The sequence below is a fragment of the Panicum hallii genome, chromosome 7 (genome assembly GCF_002211085.1).
Source record: "Panicum hallii strain FIL2 chromosome 7, PHallii_v3.1, whole genome shotgun sequence".
Classification (NCBI taxonomy): domain Eukaryota; kingdom Viridiplantae; phylum Streptophyta; class Magnoliopsida; order Poales; family Poaceae; genus Panicum; species Panicum hallii.
In genome coordinates this window covers 20,470,365-20,483,658 of record NC_038048.1, presented here as the reverse complement: position 1 = coordinate 20,483,658, position 13,294 = coordinate 20,470,365, and positions in this window count along the sequence as shown.

Genomic DNA, 13,294 nt, shown 5'->3' with positions numbered 1-13,294 from the left:
ATTCTTGATTCGGTTGTAATAAAATAATTCATTTATGATTCGTTTACGATTTATATTAATGTTATTTCCTGACATGTGTTGTGATATCTTGATGATCTATTGTATATATGCGTGACTTGATCCTGGCGCATATATGATTGCTCGATTTATGTTCTTATAAATCGGGTGTGACAGATTGGTATCAGAGCCGTGTCGACTGTAGGACGAAGCCTAGGTAGAATTGGTCGAGTTTAGGACTTCTTTTCTCTTGCTTGCCTCCGCAAATCCTCAACCATCATGTTTCTGCTTCTATTCCTTGAGTCTTAAGCCCTCGATTTGCTATCTTCCCTGCCTTTTCTGAGAAATAGCTTGAGCTTTCCGTAGACGTTGGCCTGAGTCGCCCAATCCTGTAATTTATAAGTTTAGATTGTCCCGATAAAAATACGCTAGAACGAGGGTGTTAGTCGAGTAGTGTGGAAAACTCGACTAAGTTGTGAATATTGAATGTTTGTTATTGTGCAAATGTTTGATTTGGATTTTTGGTTGATTGCATAGGTTAGTAGTTAAACTTGTTCATGCAAATCGATCCTAACCCAACTTGAACTAAATAATAAAATTGAGTTAGAACGTTGGGGGTAAAACCTATATTCCTTTCTTTCTATCATATCCTTCCGAAGTTTCATTTCCGTAGCTGCACAATATCTCGTTCTTATAAATATTGTTTGTTGCAATCAGATGGTGAACACCAGGCGCACCGCTTCCGGTTCTGACCAGCAGGAGCAGAACAACCAGGGTACTGGTCAGCCGCTGCCGATGCCGCCACCACTGACCCCGGAGCAGTTCTTCCAGCTCCAGATGCAGATGATGGCTACCCTGAACAACACCGTTCAGGCTCTACAGCAGATCCATGCTCAGCCACCGCCTCCTCCGCCGCCTCAGCCCGTGACAGGCGTGTGGATTTCCTGAGAGGTCATCCTCCGACCTTCTCTCACGCCACGGACCCACTCCAGGCGGACGACTGGCTTCGTTCGGTGGAGCGCCAGTTGGTTGTTGCGCAGTGCGATGACCGAGAGCGGGTTCTGTACGCAGGAAATCCGCAGGTGAAACCCTCAGCTGCGAGGCTCCGCTCTTGACTGGTGGGAGTCCTACCCAGCTCGGGATCGTGATGCTCTCACGTGGGACCAGTTCCGTGAGCGTTTCAGGAATCATCACATTCCTGAGGGCATTATGAAGATGAAGCAGACGGAGTTCCGTGCCCTTAAGCAGTTAAATTTGAATGGAATTCTCTACAAATTCTTTCGAGCTTGATCTATCCTTGATTTCTTTCATAAACCTGACACATTGAGCAATCTCCATCCTTGTTATCTGTGTTCTTTAATTCAGGGATCTATGACGGTGACGGAATACCGTGACCGCTTCCTTCAGCTTGCCCGCTACGCCCCTGCTGACGTCGCTCGTGATAGCGACAAGCAGGAGTACTTCAAGGAGGGACTGGATGATCACATCCAGTATGCGCTGCTGAACCACCACTTCGACAACTTCAACCAGCTGGTTGATGCGGCCCTCAACACCGAGCGTAAGCGCCGGGAGATTGAGGATAAGAAGAGGAAGATGGCTCCATCCTCTTCGGGCACCAACACTCGTCCCCGATATCAGCATCCACCGCCGCAGCAGCAGCAGAGGCCGCCCCAGCAGTACCAGCAGCGGCAGCAGTACCCGCTTCGTCCTCAGCAGCAGCAGCAGGCGGGACAGGGTCAGAGGCTTCCGGCGCCTCCGGCTCCACCAGCTCAGAGGCAGGGAGCGCCCACTCCTCCTCCTGGGCAGCAGGCCGCTGCACTTCCTCGAGTGTGCTTCCACTGCGGCGAGCCAGGGCACTACGCCAACGTCTGCCCTCGGAAGGTGCAGGCGGGACAGCAGGGGCGTGCAGCACCGCCCAAGGCCCCAGCTCAGGGCAGGGTGAACCACGTGACGGCCGAGTCAGCGGCCGAGGCTCCTAACGTGGTTATTGGTACGTTCATGGTCAACACCCACCCTGCTACCATGCTTTTTGATACTGGTGCTACACATTCTTTCATCACCTAGTCTTTTGTTGAGCATCATGGCATTCCTACTAGCACATTAAAGAGGTGCATGTTAGTATCTTCATCGGGAGGGCAGTTGAGGTCTCATGTCTTCTGTCCCAGAGTCAGTGTGGCCATAAGGGGGATAGATTTCAGTGCAAATCTGATGGTGCTAGACTCCAAGGGCATCGATGTGATCCTCGGTTTGGAGACTCTTGCTAAGTGGGGAGTCCGGATAGATTGTGCTCAGAGGACGGTTCTTCTGTCAGCACCGGATGGTCAGGAGGTTACTGTTGGTGCCACAGAGCCCTCTGGATTTCTTCATCAGATGGAGGCTAGACCTACGGATGGTATTCGCGTGGTGTCTGAATTCCCGGATGTCTTTCCGGATGATTTGCCAGGTATACCGCCTGATCGCGACATTGAATTTTCTATTGATCTCTTGCCTGGCACAGCTCCTATTGCTAAGAGGCCCTATCGTATGGCTCCTGTCGAGCATGAGGAGGTTAAGAAGACTGTCGACGAATTGCTAGCTAAGGGTTATATCCGTCGCAGTTTCTCTCCTTGGGCTTTTCCTGTATTGCTTGTGGAGAAGAAGGATGGCGCGAAGAGGATGTGCGTCGATTATCGGGATCTGAATGTGGTCACTATCAAGAACAAGCATCCATTGCCCCGTATTGAGGATCTTTTCGATCAGCTTCAGGGTGCTTGTGTATTCTCGAAGATTGATCTGCGTTCGGGCTATCATCAGCTGAGGATTCATTCTGAGGATATTCTGAAGACGGCATTCACCTGCAAGTATGGGTTATACGAGTATACGGTCATGTCCTTTGGCTTGACCAATGCTCCGGCTTTCTTCATGCATCTGATGAACAAGGTTTCAATGGATTATCTGGACACCTTTGTGGTGATATTTATTGATGATATCCTGATATATTCCAAGTCAGAAGCGGAGCATGAGAAGCATCTGAGGCTTGTGTTGCAGAGGCTCAGAGAGCACAAGCTGTATGCCAAGCTCAGCAAGTGCGAGTTCTGGATTGACGAGGTTCCGTTCCTCGGTCATGTTATCTCCAAGGGAGGTATTGCTGTGGACCCCGGAAAGGTGAAGGATGTGCTTGACTGGGTTGTACCACAGACGGTGAAGGAAGTCCGCTCTTTTCTGGGCTTAGCAGGTTATTATCGGAGGTTCATTGAGAATTTCTCCAAGATTGCGAAGCCTTTGACTTCCTTGCTAGAGAAGGGTGTGGATTTCTTCTGGACTGATGAGCGTCAGGGTGCCTTCGAGGAGCTGAAGAAGCGGTTGACTACGGCGCCAGTCCTTACTCTGCCAGTCCAGAGCAAGAGGTTCACAGTGTATTGTGATGCTTCGAGGGATGGTCTTGGTTGCGTTCTGATGCAGGAAGGCAGAGTGATAGCTTATGCTTCGCGGCAGTTGCGCCGGCACGAGCTAAATTATCCCACTCATGATCTGGAGTTAGCTGCAGTTGTGCATGCTCTGAAGATATGGAGGCATTACTTGTTTGGGCAAAGGTGTGATATTTACACTGATCACAAGAGCCTCAAGTATATTTTCACTCAGAGTGAGCTGAATATGCGGCAGAGAAGATGGCTAGAGTTGGTCAAGGATTACGACCTGGAGATTCACTATCATCCGGGCAAGGCCAATGTTGTAGCAGATGCTCTGAGCAGGAAGAGCTATGTTAACATGGCTGTGGCTTTTCAGATGCCTCAGGAGTTATGCGAGGAGCTTGAGCAGTTGAGTCTGGGTTTCCTGCATCACACCTCGGGTACATCGTTCGAGGCGGAACCCACTCTAGAGGCAGAGATCAGGCAGCATCAGAAGGAAGATAAGAAGCTGCAGGAGATTCGTGAGTTGCTCAAGATTGGCAAAGCTCCTCATTTCAGAGAGGATGATCAGGGTACCTTGTGGTACAAGGGTCGTATATGTGTGCCGGATGTGAATGACCTCAGAAAGTTGATTCTGAGTGAGGCTCATGATACAGCATATTCTATCCATCCAGGCAGCACGAAGATGTATTACGACCTGAAGGAACGATTCTGGTGGTATGGAATGAAGCGTTCCGTTGCGGAGTACGTGGCTATCTGTGACACTTGTCAGCGTGTCAAGGCAGAGCATCAGAGGCCAGCAGGGTTATTGCAGCCGTTGAAGATTCCAGAGTGGAAATGGGAGGAAATCACTATGGACTTCATTGTTGGCTTGCCTCGTACTCAGAAAGGGTACAACTCCATATGGGTAGTAGTGGATCGGTTGATGAAAGTTGCTCACTTCATTCCGGTGAACACTACTTACTCCGGCGCTAGACTCGCAGAGTTGTACATCTCCAGGATTGTCTGTCTGCATGGTGTTCCGAAGAAGATCATATCTGACCGAGGATCTCAGTTCACTTCACGGTTCTGGGAGCAGTTGCATGATTCGTTGGATACGAAGCTGCGCTTCAGTACTGCTTATCATCCTCAAACAGACGGGCAGACAGAGAGAACCAACCAAGTGTTGGAGGATATGCTTCGCGCCTGTGCTATTCAGTATGGTACCAGCTGGGATAAATGCCTGCCATATGCAGAGTTTTCATACAACAACAGTTATCAAGCCAGTCTGAAGAAATCCCCGTTCGAAGCCCTGTATGGTCGAAAATGCAGGACTCCGCTGTATTGGGATCAGATTGGTGAGAGGCAGGTGTTTGGTCTGGATATTGTTGAGGAGGCCGAACAGCTGGTACAGCAGGTGCGAGAGAATCTGAGGGTTGCTCAGACTCGTCAGAAGAGCTATGCGGATGTTCGTCGCCGAGATTTGACCTTCGCGGTGGGTGATCATGTGTACCTGAAGGTCTCGCCGATGAGAGGAATCCGCAGGTTTAATGTACGAGGGAAGCTCGCTCCTCGATACATTGGTCCGTTCAAGGTGCTGGAACGGAAAGGTGAGGTGGCATATCGTCTGGAGTTGCCACTCAATCTCTCAGGAGTGCACGATGTGTTTCACGTGTCTCAGCTGAAGAAGTGCTTGAGAGTGCCAGAAGAGCAAGCACCGATAGAAGGGTTGGATGTGCAGGAAGATTTGACCTATATCGAGCATCCGGTAAAGATTCTGGAGACGTCTGAGAGAGTTACCAGGAACAAGAAGATCAAGATGTGCCGAGTTTAGTGGAGTCATCACACGGAGGATGAGGCTACTTGGGAGCGAGAAGATGAGCTGAGGAAGACATATCCCGATCTCTTTGCTAGCTAGCCTATCCGAATCTCGGGACGAGATTCCTATAAGGGGGGTAGGTTTGTAACACCCTGAGGTAATTTCTTTAAATTTTAATGAATTTATTTTGGGTTCAAATAAAATTTCCGGAGTTTCCCCCTAATTTATCTTGCATTTAAGGTAGTTTTATAACGCAAGTAATTAAAATTTATCATAGGATTAAAGTGTTTGTGCATTCGTGCCGCAGCATTATTTTTTTTTGTGTTGAAATTATAAGGTTTGAATTCAAACTTATTTGGATTCAAATAGTTTGTTTGAATGGTTATAGAGAAGAAAAGAAAAGAAGAAAAGAAGGGGAAAGGAAAGAAGTCCAGCAGCCGGCCTGCTCTCTCTTCCTTGGCCCGGCCCAGCGCTGCTCTCCCCTCTTTCCCTCTCGAGCCTTCCCTCTCCTTCTCCCGCATGGGCCACGGCGGCCCAGCTCCTCTCTTTTCCCCCCCTCGGGTCCCTCTCTCTCTCCCTTTCCCCCACATGGGCCGCGCCCCGACCCATCTCTTTTCCCAGCCCAGCGTCTCTCTCTCGTTTCTCCCGCAGCCCAGCCCGAGCCGTGCTCGCTCTCCTCTTCTCTCCCCTCTCCCGCGTGGGCCGTGCTAGCCCAGCGCACCGCTCCTCCGCTCAGCCCACCCGCGCAGCGCTCCTCTCTTTCGCTGACGAACCGGGCCCGCCTATCATCTCCCTCCTCCCGCGCTCCTCCCGCAACGGCCGCGCCGCAGCACGGCCTAAATCCCCAGTCTCTCCCCGCCGCAACCGCACCCGAGACCCCTGGCCTGCCCTTCTTATCCCCGGCGCCCTCCCCTGGACCCATTTCCCCCAGCGCAGCCTCCAGCAAACCCTAATCGCGCCGCCGCCCCGCCTCCGCTCGGGACAGAGCTCCGCCGCCGCGGGTGCGCTGCTCCCCTGCGCCCTAGCTTCGACCGGGTCTCGCAGGAGTTTCACCCGACCACCAGGAACCTCCCCGCGGCCGCCTTCTTCGACTCCGGCCCACGTAGCGGTCGATCGACGGAGCTCCCCGCCGGTCCTGTTTTCCGCCGCGCGCCGGTCAATTCCGGCCTCGGTGAGCTGCCCCCCTGCCTTTCCTCTCCGTGACCTGCTTGTCCCGACCCGTTGCACGCCCGTAGGCCTGGGCGTAGCCCGGCCAGCTTCGCCGCCGCGCATGCCGGGAATTCGCCGTGGTAGTGCCTGGGTAGCACGGCAAGTTTTCCCCTCCCCCGCGAGTTAGACCGGCTCGGCCTCACGCTGCACAGGTGCGAAGGGGATTAGGTCGATCCGGGAGTGGTTCAGAACCGTAGGATTCAGATCCAACAGTCTTAATCGCAGGATACCGGTGCAGCTCGCCCATTTTGCTAAAGAGTCCCCGCCTTTTTGAGGAATCAACCCGAGGTCTTCTTTAGTTCAATAGTTTTTACAGTTAGGCCCTGTTTTATTCGTTTAAGCCCCTGTTTTCCTGGAAATTGAACCCGTAGTCCAGCTTAGAGTTTTTAGCTAGCTAGTCCCGGTATCTAGGGTTTAATTACGTTTAAGTCCTCGGGTTTTGTGCAGAAGCCCCTGCAAGTCATGTTTTTCTCGCAAATAGGTCCCCGGATCTTGTTTTAAGCATAGTTTTCGCGTTTTAGCTCCGTTTTAAGCGTTCTTTATATCCACGCGATCGTTGTAACGCGAAGAATAGCTTTAGACTAGTTTTGTGTGCGGTTTCTATGTAATGTTGTACTGTTTTCTTATAGTTTGCTATTATTTGTGCATGTGTGTATGTATGGACTATGTTTGATGATCGTGAGTAGACGCGGAGCCTTTGGACGAGTACCAGGAGCAGCCATCTTCCGAGCAGTTCGAGCAGCAGCCGGGAGAGTACGAGGAAGGCAAGTATAACATGAACCTCCTATCACTTTTAAATACAATTTCATACTGCATTTTAATTCTGTATACCTATAAGGACTTCCTAGCCACCTTTATACCCTTATATATATATATCCTTTGGGTTGCATTTTGGTTAGTTGTACTAGGTTGCTGCGCTATAACATATCGTGGTCCTTTTTAATTAATTTGATTAATGGTCTTATGCAACTTAATCCTGAGAGTGGCCCTCTGTGCTGTGTGCTTGAGTGGTTCACGTCTCCTTAAAAGATGTTTTTGATAGAAACATGGTTTAGGGGGCCAGCACGGTGCTTAGTGCTTGGTTGGCCACTCTCCATAAGGACCAGTTCATAGAGCGACAACCTGGGACAACCGCGCAACCACAAGACTGGAATGGGACGGTCTTGACTTACTAATTAGGTCATGTTGGTTCGGGAGTAACTTACCTGCGTGGGCAAGAGGGGTGGTAAGCTTCAATGGTCCCTGCTCCTCCGGCTTGGTCTGTGCTGTGTGTCTTGTACCCCCGGAGGTGGGCCCCATCGTCGCTGATCCAGAATCCTTAGCGGTTACACCTTACCAACGTGATCCTTTGTAACGGTCTCGTAGTGTGCTTGCTAGCCATCTCACCTAAGGAAGTGTGATGAACAACTAGCGTAGCTCACGACTTGTGGGTAAAGTTGTGCAACCTCTCGAGAGTGTAAAACTGATATATCAGCTGTGCTCACAGTCATGAGCGGCCCAGATCCTCCGTCTGATTAGTGGGGTTATCAACCTTTGATTAGGGAGATTCCCCGGGTGGTTTGGTTTGGATGGTCCTCAGTAGTTCTTAATTAATATTGGTTAATTCTTATGCAATTTGGGTTATGGTAATTCATCCACTTGTAGTAATTAGCTTTAATAAAATTTTGCTAAGATTAAAAGCTAATGCAGTTGAGTCAGCTAACCTTAGAGCCTCATACTCGTGTTATACTTGTTGAGTACTAGTTTGTACTCACACTTGCCTCTCTACTCTTCTGTTCTATTTTGGGATATCTTCGACTGCTGCTCAGTGCCCGGCAACGTGGAGGACTACGTCAGCGGCTTCGACGACTTCTAGGTGTTTGTCTCCCAGTCGACGTCCCTGTGGCACCCAGCTCTTCATGTATCTCTTTTACGCTTCCGCACTCTTGAACCGATTCTTGATTCGGTTGTAATAAAATAATTCATTTATGATTCGTTTACGATTTATATTAATGTTATTTCCTAACATGTGTTGTGATATCTTGATGATCTATTGTATATATGCGTGACTTGATCCTGGCGCATATATGATTGCTCGATTTATGTTCTTATAAATTGGGTGTGACAATTTATGCTAAGCCGTTGCCCATACAACGGTCAAGTGGTTTGCGACAGGAAGCTAGGTGAGACGACACATCAACTCGGTCCTTAGGGGTGACAAGATGGATATCTCCCTTCTTCGCTCTACCACACAGGTACGAGCACACCCACGGCAATTCACACAGAAATGCCATCCATCCCGTCTGACTCGCCTTTCAAAACCACATTTTATCCCTTCCCACACACACACACACTTTCTTTATAAAACCAGGTGGTCAAGGTATGGTTATCATAAACAAGGGTGGCTATCCTACCATGTTTTCAGCAAGCAAAGCCATGCAATTTTATAAAACAGCCACTGGGTTGTGTTTATAAAAACTAGGACAGAAATATGCATCAAAGGGCGGGATTGAACTTGCCATCATCAAACCCTTGCGGGAGGTCCTGATCGAAGCACTGTCCCTCGGGCTCGGGGTCGCAGAACTGGTCCTCGTTCACTTGGTCACAGTTGGGACCCTCCTCGTTCACTCCGTGTCCTATGACGCAAGCAAACAAACACACAATCAAGCGAAAGAACTAAAAGCTTTTATCGTTGGGCTTGAATACGAAATAATTTAGTTATAGAGATAGGGGTAATATTTTTGGGTGGTTTCTTAATGACACGGTTGGAACTATACTAGAAATGGCGTGGTAAAGTTTCAGGTCGATCGGAGGTCGTTTGGCGCCTAAAATAACGAGTTAAAGGGGGTTCGAGGGTTAAACAGGGGTCCAGGGGTTTATTCGTAATTATCTGGAGGGAGTAAGGGCCTATTTGCGAACCCTAGAAATACTCAGGGCATGCTAATGATGTCAAGTATATCTAGGTTTATGTAATGGGGGGTCTGGTTTGAAATAACGGAAAGAGCAGGGCTTCTTTTGCAAAAGGGAGTAGATAGGGGGGGGGGCTTTGGGCAAAAGCCCCTTCTTCCTCCTCTCCCCCTCGTGACCGAAATAGAGGAGGGGAGTGGGGGCGGCGGCGGCAGCCTCGCCGGCCGGCCAGTGTCAGACCCGGGGCCACCGGGCTGGGCACGTTACGTAGTCTAAGAGATTAAGCCCGTCTTATCTCTTATTCATTTTGTTTATCTCTTGTTTATCCCATTTAAATAGGAGATAGAGCTAACCAACACGGAGAGGATCTACTCGAGATGTGTTCTGGTGTGATCCCTCGGCGGGAGTTGGTTAGCATCTTTGTAACTCTGACCTCTCGGATATATAAGGGAGGTTAGGGACCCCCCTCACAACACAAGATCATTAGGTCATTCTACACCAAAGGAATACAAACCACCATACAGGACGTAGGGTGTTACGCTCCGTGCGGCCCGAACCTGTCTAAAGTCTTGTGTTCCTTGCACCTTCGAGTTCCTGATCTCGGCGTCCCCTCACCCAAAACTTACCACCTTGGGTATATCCCTCGGTGGGCAGCCGGTTAAACACCGACAGCTGGCGCCAGGTAGGGGTGCGCGTCGAAGATCCACCGGCGAGCTCGATGGCATCTTTCAATTTCATCAGGTCAGTTCCCTCTCAGGGTACGACGTTCGTTTTTGGCTTGTGGGTTTGCATCACAGATGGTGCGGGCAACTTTCGGCGATTCCTCGTCGACATGAAGCCGAAAACCGTCGCTGCGGATCCTCACAGCGGCCTCGACAAGTTCGTCGACGAGCTCGACAACTTGCCGCTCCATGCTTCCGCGGCACAGATCGAGATGGAATCTATTCCAAGCTCGACTTCTTTTGGTGTCGCGACAACTTCCCCTGGTTTGGACTTGTTCCAATCTAGGGATTCGCATGGTCGGACTCAACCCGGCTTGTGCGAACCGGCCACTAATCTTTAGGAGGCCAACGCATCTGGATCCCTCTCCATGTTAGAGAAGGATCTGGACCTGCTGCTCCGGGATGGAAATCCTGAAGCCACCGCATGTCGAGAGGCTTCAGGTTGTTCTGGTCCCGGTGATTTGGTGATCACCTCCTCGCCGAAGGGGCACATTGTGCATTGGAGTGGCATGATGCTATCCAATCTACTCGAGGCAGAGAGCCGGCTTGTGGCTCACCTCGAGCCATTGCCTTTCCAAGAGGGCAGGCCATTGGCCACCGCGGCGGAGGGGTCGACAGAGCTAGTCGACGAAAGTTCTCATGAGCTTTCCTCCCGCCAGGTGCTAATGGCTGAAGAAGGCGAGGACGGTGGGGACTTTCCCATCGACAACTTTGAAGCAATCTCTGAAGATGAGATCACGGCCAACATCGGTAACGAGAATGATGCTGATCGTGAGGCGCGGAGGGCCAGGAACAGGGCCCGCGCAATCCGGCGGAGGAGAGCCAACGAGCGAAGGCGATCTATGCATCGCGAGCTCGACCCTGAGTTTGCTGCCGCAAGCGAGCGAGGTTTCAGGACTCCGGTGGCCAACATTGCCAGGGTCACGGCCATCCTCGAGCGCAGCCATGATCCGGAAGTACGTCAAGCACTCCTCTACGCGCAGAGGGCTTGGATCCAGCTGGATCAACATAATCCGGCGTCCATCATCCGGGAAGAGTGCGTGGACGAGAGTTGAAGTCAGGCTCGCAGTCGAATGGCTGGTGGTCGTCCTCAACACCAGATCAGCAACGACAACGCACGTGGGAGCCAGGCCCCTGGCGGGAGGCAATAGCCACCGCAAGGGGGTCATCTGCGACAGGCCAGTCGCCGACCTCCTCTGGAGGACCTGCGCCAGGACATCAATGAAGGTCGCGATGCGCGCACCGTGATCTCCTCCAGGCGCAAGACCCGCGAAGAAGTCGAAGCTGAAGGTACTGACTGTAGCGATCGATTTCCTGCTGTCTCTGCTCATTTCAGCAGCTACAAGTACCCAGAGGGCTTCAAGCCGATCGGCTTCACCAAGTACGACGGCAAGCAGGCTCCCCAGCAGTGGCTCCGCTGCTACTCCACGGCCATTGAGGTCGCGGGGGGCTCAAATATCACCAAAGTCGTCTACTTCCCGATGGCTTTGGACCCTGCACCGCTCACTTGGCTGGAGAGCCTCGGCAGCAACTCCATCGACTCCTGGGAACGACTTAAGAAGGTCTTCATCGACAATTTCCAGGGAGCGATTACCTGTGCAGGTACTCGACACGATCTTGCCCAGTGCAAGCAAGAACGTAACGAGCTTCTGCGGTCCTACACGCGTCGCTTTTTCGATGTCCGCGCCACCATCGCGAACATCTCGGAGGAGGACATCATCGACTGTTTCTACAACGGCATCACCGACCCGGGCATATACAGAGACTTCGGGCGGAACAGGCCGAAAACTGTTGCGGGCCTTCATGATATGATGCACGATTGGTCCGAGGAGGAGGAGGAGATGCGGGAACGGTTCCCGTGGCGCCAAGATAGCAATCTGCGGTGTCCAAACGACAACCGCAGCGACAAAGGCCAGCGGGAGTTTTCGGGGCCACCCCGGAAACGAAAGCCAGATGATGTCATCGCGGCTATTGATCGTCCTTCGCGGGGCAAGAAGTCGACAACTCAGGAGGAGTTCGAGAAGCTCCCGCAGAAGAAGTGCCCGTGGCACCCGGGCGCCAACCATACCGCCATCGACTGCTACCACCTTCGGAGGACGTTCAGCAACTCTGGTGGCGGCATGAAAAATGAGAAGCCTGCTGACAAAGAACCCGAGGATGATGATCAGGAGGATCACGAGCGCAACCTGAAATTTCAGGATGCGTCCAAGGTGGTCAACGTCATCTTCTGGGGGGATGAGGATTTCTGTTCCAGGCGGGATCAGAAGCTGCTCCTCCGAGAGATTTTGTCCATCGAGCCGGCGGTACCATGACCACTCCGTTGGTCGGAGGTCCCCATCTCGTTCTCTCGTGATGACCAGTGGATGAGCTTTTCCGAGCTTGGTGAGTTCCCCTTGGTCCTGGATCCTGTGGTGGCGGAGGTCAAGCTTACCAAGGTCCTCATCGATGGCGGAAGTGGGCTCAATCTCATCTTCGTCAGCACTTTGAAGAAGATGGGCCTGGATTTCAAGGATATGCTGGTTCCCAGCAAGTCCCCCTTTTACGGCATCATTCCAGGTAATGCGGCGCACCCACTTGGTACGGTGGTCCTCCCAGTCACCTTCGGCACGCGGGAGAATTATCGTACTAAATTCATCAAGTTCGAAGTGGCTACTTTTGACTCTTCTTACCATGCAATACTGGGTCGACCGGCACTTGCCAAGTTCATGGCAGTGCCGCATTATGTCTATCTGCTTCTTAAGATGCCAGGACTCGGTGGAGTGCTCACCCTCCGCAGCGACTTGAAGAAGTCGTACGACTGCAATCAGGAGGCGATCCAGTACGCTTTGACTACTCGTGTGCCAGATGCTTCGGGAGAAGTACTCGCGGCCGTGCAGCAGTTCTCCCAGACCGGGCTGGAGATTCCTTCCAAGAAGGCCAACAAGTCGAGCATCCAGTCGACTGATGATGTGGCCCTCAAGACGATCCAGCTCCAGGAGGGAGATTCATCCAAGACAGCCGTCATCGGTGCGGGCTTGGGTGACAAATAGGAACTCATGCTCGTCAGCTTTCTTCGGGCTAACCGAGACATATTCGCATGGAAACCAGCGGATATGCCAGGGGTGCCCAGGGAGTTGATCGAGCATGCTTTGAATGTACACCCGAAGGCTACGCCTAAGAAGCAACGCCTGCGGAGGTTTGCCCACGACAAGCGTGAGGCCATTAAACGGGAGATCACTAAACTTCTTGCAGCTGGATTCATTAAAGAAGTAATCGATCCATAGTGGGTAGCGAATCCCATCCTTGTAAAGAAA